The sequence below is a fragment of the Apteryx mantelli genome, chromosome 15, assembly GCF_036417845.1.
Source record: "Apteryx mantelli isolate bAptMan1 chromosome 15, bAptMan1.hap1, whole genome shotgun sequence".
Taxonomy (NCBI): Eukaryota; Metazoa; Chordata; class Aves; order Apterygiformes; family Apterygidae; genus Apteryx; species Apteryx mantelli.
In genome coordinates this window covers 17087240-17093693 of record NC_089992.1, presented here as the reverse complement: position 1 = coordinate 17093693, position 6454 = coordinate 17087240, and positions in this window count along the sequence as shown.

Sequence of the window (6454 nt, the reverse complement as noted above, 5' to 3'; positions counted from 1 at the left end):
CAGGCATTGACAGAACCAACTCAACATGCCCTAACAATTCATCATGAGTTTTCCGTTCTGTGCCTTCTCTGAGTATGCTTCTATTTATACTGGCTAGATAACACCAGTAAGTTCACAATCAGAACTTTTCTTTTTTCCTGCAGAATGGATTAATCATTACCTTTCGTGCTACATTACCTTTTTTTTCTGGAAAAAGTGGATAAGATATTATTCCTGTCACCCTGATCAAAAAAGACAAAGAGAGATACTACAAAATAAGGAACAAAAATAAGGAGCAAAATTTTGCTCTGACCTAATTGGGATTTAAGCTATGCTACTATTGGCTGTTTGAAAACTTTTCAAGGGGAGGTTGTAAAAGAGAGTGAATGCTTGTGAGGACACTGTACTCTAGCCTGTAAACAAAAGCCCCTATTTTGTCAGTTCTGAGGGATTTCAGTAGCTAATGAGGAATCTTACTTTGGAAGTGTGTTGAATTTGTATATTCATACACAATACTCTTTTTGGACTAAATGCCTTGCTCTCTAGTGACCTGCCCTGTTTACAAAAGAGCAATGAGGCAGAATAAATTAGGAACGTTTAATGAAATCTGCTTCGGTCCAGTGGCTGTCTATAGTGCAGTATAGGCAAGTGAGGCACTGAGAATATGTCTTCAATACGTTTCACTTTTAAGTGCATAAGTTCTACAAGATGAAGCATTATAGTATTATTTTCCACAGTTTTAAGTAAAAACTGATGATGCTGAATATCTCCAAGAACTGGGCCTCCTGGAGAAAAATATTACACTCTTAATCTCTTAAGCATCTTGAATGTTTTTAACAGATGTGATACTGACTTGACTAACATGTTGTCTGATTCATTTACAAAGATTTTCTTTATTTGGCTTGACAGTAAAACCTTGGCCCAATTCTGGAGGTTATTTTGGCATGTGTTGTAGATTCTGAGTGACTTGGTTTGTATCTGTCCTAAACCTTTTTTCCTCGGTGGTAAATGCGTTTAGGCCTGTAAGTGACGTTGCCTGCTTTGAATAAGGCAGAGCCTTATAGGTTCAGGCATACGGGCCACTTCCCTGCTGTCTCATCAGTGCTCGTACTTCCCTCAAGCTTGGGCTCGATGCAGCTGTAGCCACCTCACCACCACCAATTTCATCCCTTAACCACCCAGTTTCTCCAAACCATCCAATTTCATCCCTTAACCGCTTTTCTGTGTCCTTTTACCCACCTATCTCTACCTCTGCATTCAAATACCACTCCACCATCAGCCCATAGGGAGCCACACAGGTGATGGGTTATGTGCTAACTGCATCTGTAGCAGCGCTGCAAGGAACCAGGGGAGCAGCTGGGCACCAGCAGCTACAAACAGTCCTTTGCAGGGATTTAAGCCTCAGTGCAGGTCAGCTGTCGTGCAGAGACAGCCAGGAGCGGCCTCTGGGAAGCCCCTGGAAATAGCTTGTGTATTGCAGTTTGAAAACCTTTACCCTACGCACTGCAAAACAAAGATATTATTCAGGACCTTAATTATCACAGCATGTTAAAGTATATGTTTATTATATCTATGAGAGAAGAAGTCTTTCAGAATTATGTGTACAGTAGGACAGAAGGAGAATCCCGAGGAGGCCATTCACTACAGCAAGAATGAGATAAACCACTTCCTCTCTTCCAGGAAAATGAGAAATAAATAACTACATTTATGAAAACAGTTTTTTAGTTATCTCTCCACAGTAGCTTTTTCTCTTACACAGATGCAGACCTTCCTCACAAAGTATTATGCCAATGCCTCTCAGTTTAGTCTCATAACAGGTGTGAAAGTGTTATCTTCATTTCTCAACTAACAATAGTGCAATAGCGTGTCAGTGACAGTCAGAAACCCCTACTCATTTGTCCAGACCATGTTGCCTTCCCTGTAATGATTTTCTGTTTTTCAGGGTGGATAACCAAGTTCCTGATGCAAATATGTGCATCCTACATTTGCTTTCTTCGGGTTTTCTTTAATACTTCATAGAACTCACATAATTTAACTCCATTAGAACTTAAGAACTGTGATGCTAAGTTAGACCAAAGCTCCTTCGTGTGGCTCCACAACCAGATTCCAGCAGAGGCTGGTAGTGGTTGCTCCAAGAAAGAGCAGAAGAACATGGCACATAGGAAATGACTACTCCCTTGGTATATCCTTCCTGCTTTTGGCAACCAGCAGTTTATAGTCAATGCTGCACTTTGCAAAAGGGGGCAACAGAAAAATTGAACTCAGTACATCCTTTCATTGTATTCAGAAAGAGGTTTTAAAGAAATTTTCCAAATCTAACAAATATGTACATGGCATTACAAGAAAGTCAAGTGAAATGTAAAGATAAAAGAAATGCCATGAAAGTTTCGACATTAATTACTAGCCCATATGATCCATGTTCCCTGTTACTGGCATTTTGTCACATACAATAATTGGATGAGCTGGTTGAGCAATGGAAAGAAAATACTCCATGATTACTGTTCTCTACTGGTCTCCTTCATCTGGTCCCTGCTCCCAGTGTCATAATGGTAACAATACTGGCAGTGTCACCCATGTAATATCAACTGCTGTGGAGTCTGAGGGAAGTTAAACAAACAGAAGCGCAAGGGAGAATATTAAAAATAAAAAGACATCCTTCAAAAATGGAAGTCATATATAAGCAAGGAGCATAAAAGTGTATAAACTCTGTCAAATTAAATGTAGAACCACAACAGAGCTGACCAAAAAGGTTTTAAGGAGCACCTTGCCAAGAATGTAGAAGTAATAATATAAACTTTTTCAAATTATATCACCAGAAGAGTCCTGCAGGAGAGTAAGTAAAACTATAGAGGATGAAAGCATAGAAGAAGCATTCAAGGAGGGTACTTCCATAGCAGAGAAGCTAGAGCTTTCTTTGCATTGCTAAAGAGCCAAACTTTAGGTGGGTTGAGTGTGAGGAACCATCCTAAATGAATTCTCAGTAGGAGACACTTTAAGAGAAATTGGTACATTAAACGGTAACTAATTGCTGGAGCCATGTGGTGTTTCCCCTAAGGGATTCTAATGTTCAGTTACTGAAGTGCCAGTGGGTCGTCTTTTGCTGTACTCAATGCAAATGTCAGCAAAAAAGAACGCAGCAAATGTACCACTGGTCTCTCAAACAAGGCTCCAAGGGTGACCATGGGAACTACAATGCTGTCAGTGTGACTTCTTTGCAAAGAAAATTAGTTGCGCTATAGTAAAGGATAAAATCAATAGACACACAGATAAAGCTGGTATTCTGTAGAACCATCAAAATGGTTTCTGTTAAGGGAGGTTATGCTTCACAAATCTATTGACATTCTTTAAAGACGTCAACAAATATGCTGATATTATTGTTCATGCTTGAATGTATGATCAGTGTAACCTTAGAACTGAGATCACAAAACCAAGACCCTTGGGACCCTTACCCCAAGGCAGTCTGCACTGAACTATTCCTTCTCTTCACCTGGATTCAAGCAGAGCAAGAATTCATACAGTATGTATAACCTAAACCATTTTTATGAGTAATCTTCATTCCTACAGAAATAGCAAAGTAGAGAATAATACACATAGCTCCCACAGTTTAATTCTCATGGGTAACAATATATACTGTACTGAATTTTTAATAGTACATCATTCAGAGTATCACATAAATTGTTATTACTGATGTAATAAAACCTAAACCAACACAGCTGGAGAGACCAAGGCTATAAATATACCATATATTTTTTTGTATTGTAATAATATAGGCCAAATTATTTTCAAGTCTAAATCTGCTGATTTTAATTGAATTAGACAAGGTCTGAATATGTACATTTGCTATAATTCATGTCCCTGTACAAATGCCTTTGCTTGATTTATATTTATATTTGCACAGAAAAAATGCTGCATGGTCCTCCTTAAAGGATATTCTTTGTTCTGTGGATTGATTGTACTGCTGGGCAACTCAAAAAACATCAGGGGAAGAAGATCTGAGCACACTGTAATTCAGAATTCTAAGGTATTTGAGTACCTAAAAAAAACCATTTCTTTAGTTCTTGTGCTTTTTGATCATTCCTCCATCTCTGTTGTAGTCCCTGGTGTATTAGTGCTATTATATGTCTCACAGGGGCAAACATCTGCAATGTACAGCTTGGGTCTAGCTGAGCCCACTTTGGAGGCAGGGTAGCGCACACACGGTGACCTCTTGAGAATGTCTTTGTTCTTTCTTCTCCATTTCTGTCAACTTGGTGTTCAGATAAAACACTGCAATTCAGATCATGCATATGAGATCAAAAAGACACCACATACCTATGTCTCAAACTTTTTGCCAGTATCTTCAAGGTCTGATTAAAAGCTCACTGAAGCCCACTACTGCTGACACTGATTTCAGTGAGAATTAAATTGGTCTGTGTCTGGAGCAGGACCCCAAACTTTTCTTTGTTCTTGACTGGCTGGGCACACCAGCAGGGCTCAGTGTGTGCTGATACATACATCGTTATATAACTGATGATCGCAAAGTTTATAATTTGTTGTACTGACCTGTCAGTGTAGAATATAGGCTCTGTTGGTTCCCCAGTTGGCTTAATCTCTACGATAGCCGCGCAGCTTTGCGCTGGAACGCGTGCTCTCCCTGGCGCAGTTCGGCACAGATAACATTCCTCCCTGAAGGGGCTCCGGGACGGGGCTCTCCCTGCTAGCAAAAAATGAAGGTGTTAGGGAAATGCTCTGCAGATCTTTTTGTGTGCCAGTGTTATCTGCTGCACTAGGCAGTGCTTCCTCTTAAATGTGTTGGATATGGTTCTAGTAGAAGCTTATCGGGTAGGTTATAGTATGGGCAGGTCTGACTTTCTGAATGCATCTGGAAAAAGACTATTTAAGAACTTTGCTGTTAGAGAACAGATCAATTTAGTACAGACAAGCACTCTGTTGCAGCCAATTCCCTGTCCTTTTTTTCCGCACTTTCCCTTTTTTGGAACAGTTAATGTCCATGAGCAGTAAATGCAAGGGAAGATGTTTGACAGCATGGTCTTTTTAAAAAAAAAACAAAAAAACACACAACTTTCTCTGTTTCAGAATTCTTTATAAAAAAGTCCTCAAAATGGAGATAAAAGTTTTAAATTCACCTCTGCTATTAAGAACAAAAGATTTCTTGGTAAATGTATCTGTGTAGCATGAAGAAAATCTCAAAGTGTATCCTATGGGCCTTGCAATAATATAAGCCCTATGTTTTTTTAATCAGAATGGGATACATTATCAAAACCTTTTATCTTTCTGTTCCCTATAGCAGCAGACACACTGTGACTTTTTATGGCTACCGATATAGCTACAGGGTTCTGAAGAGCAGGAGATCTGAGCCTACCTAGTTAGTAAAAAACATTTAACATGAATGCCAAAGGTAATGACAGACTTGACTCCATTAATGCTTAAAAAAAGGCAAAATAGTGCATTTGGCAAACAAATAGATGTAGCTAAACGAGAGCAGATTTGTGGTTCTGAACCATAGCTATTCTCAGGAAAGTGTCAGTTTTCTGCATCAGACTTACCAACCTACTTACCATCAGCTGTCTCCACTCCAGGTGGCCTCCAAAGATGTTTTGGGGTCTAGCCACATTTTCACTCTCTGTTACAGAAATATTTGCTACAAGAGATGCTGTTTGTGGTGCTCTGTTCCCTCTCTCCCGTTCTATTTGTTTCGATTCTGTGCTCCAAACACTCATCCCTCATCTTCTAGTAGGTGAGGTGCTACTCTGCCTGTTTTTCACTCTTTTAATTCCCTTTCATTCAGAATGGTTCACATTTGAACGTTTAAATCCACTGTCGTTCCAGAAACATAAGTTTTGCTTCTGGAATTCCTTTTATATATGAGATACTAACAGTATAGATGAGAAAAATATCTTGGACTTCTGTATAATAATGTTGGATTGTCAGGCCCAATTCCTTTGTCATTCCACGGTCAAGACTTTTTAATCGAAAAAGATTGCTCTGAGGTTAACAGCATACTCTTCATAGGATATACATGGGAGCACACCCAAGCAGCAATCCTTTGTTACTTCTACGCTGTATCCATATTCATTAAGGTAATGAATCTATTAATTGAATATGTAAGTTCAGGTAATTAAATATAAGACTTATTTCTTTAGTTTAAAGGGTAATAATAAAAAATTTAAACTTGCAGACTAGATCATGCATTTAGTGATGATAAATGTGACCTGGAAAGTGCAATATTCCAATATGAATTAGTTAATTGCATCCGTTCATTAGGTGATACACATTAGCAAAAGGTCAATTCATTTGAGGCTTGATGTGTTTTACAAATAATAAATTCAAACAGGTAAATTGAAGAGAAATTCAAAATAGAAAGGTGATATATATATTTAAACTCAGCACAGAGTTCCTACAACCAAGAACACACTAGTTATAGCTTTGCAGTTAAGAGCCTGCATGCTTTAGAGCAGCGCTGTAGGCGCTGCAT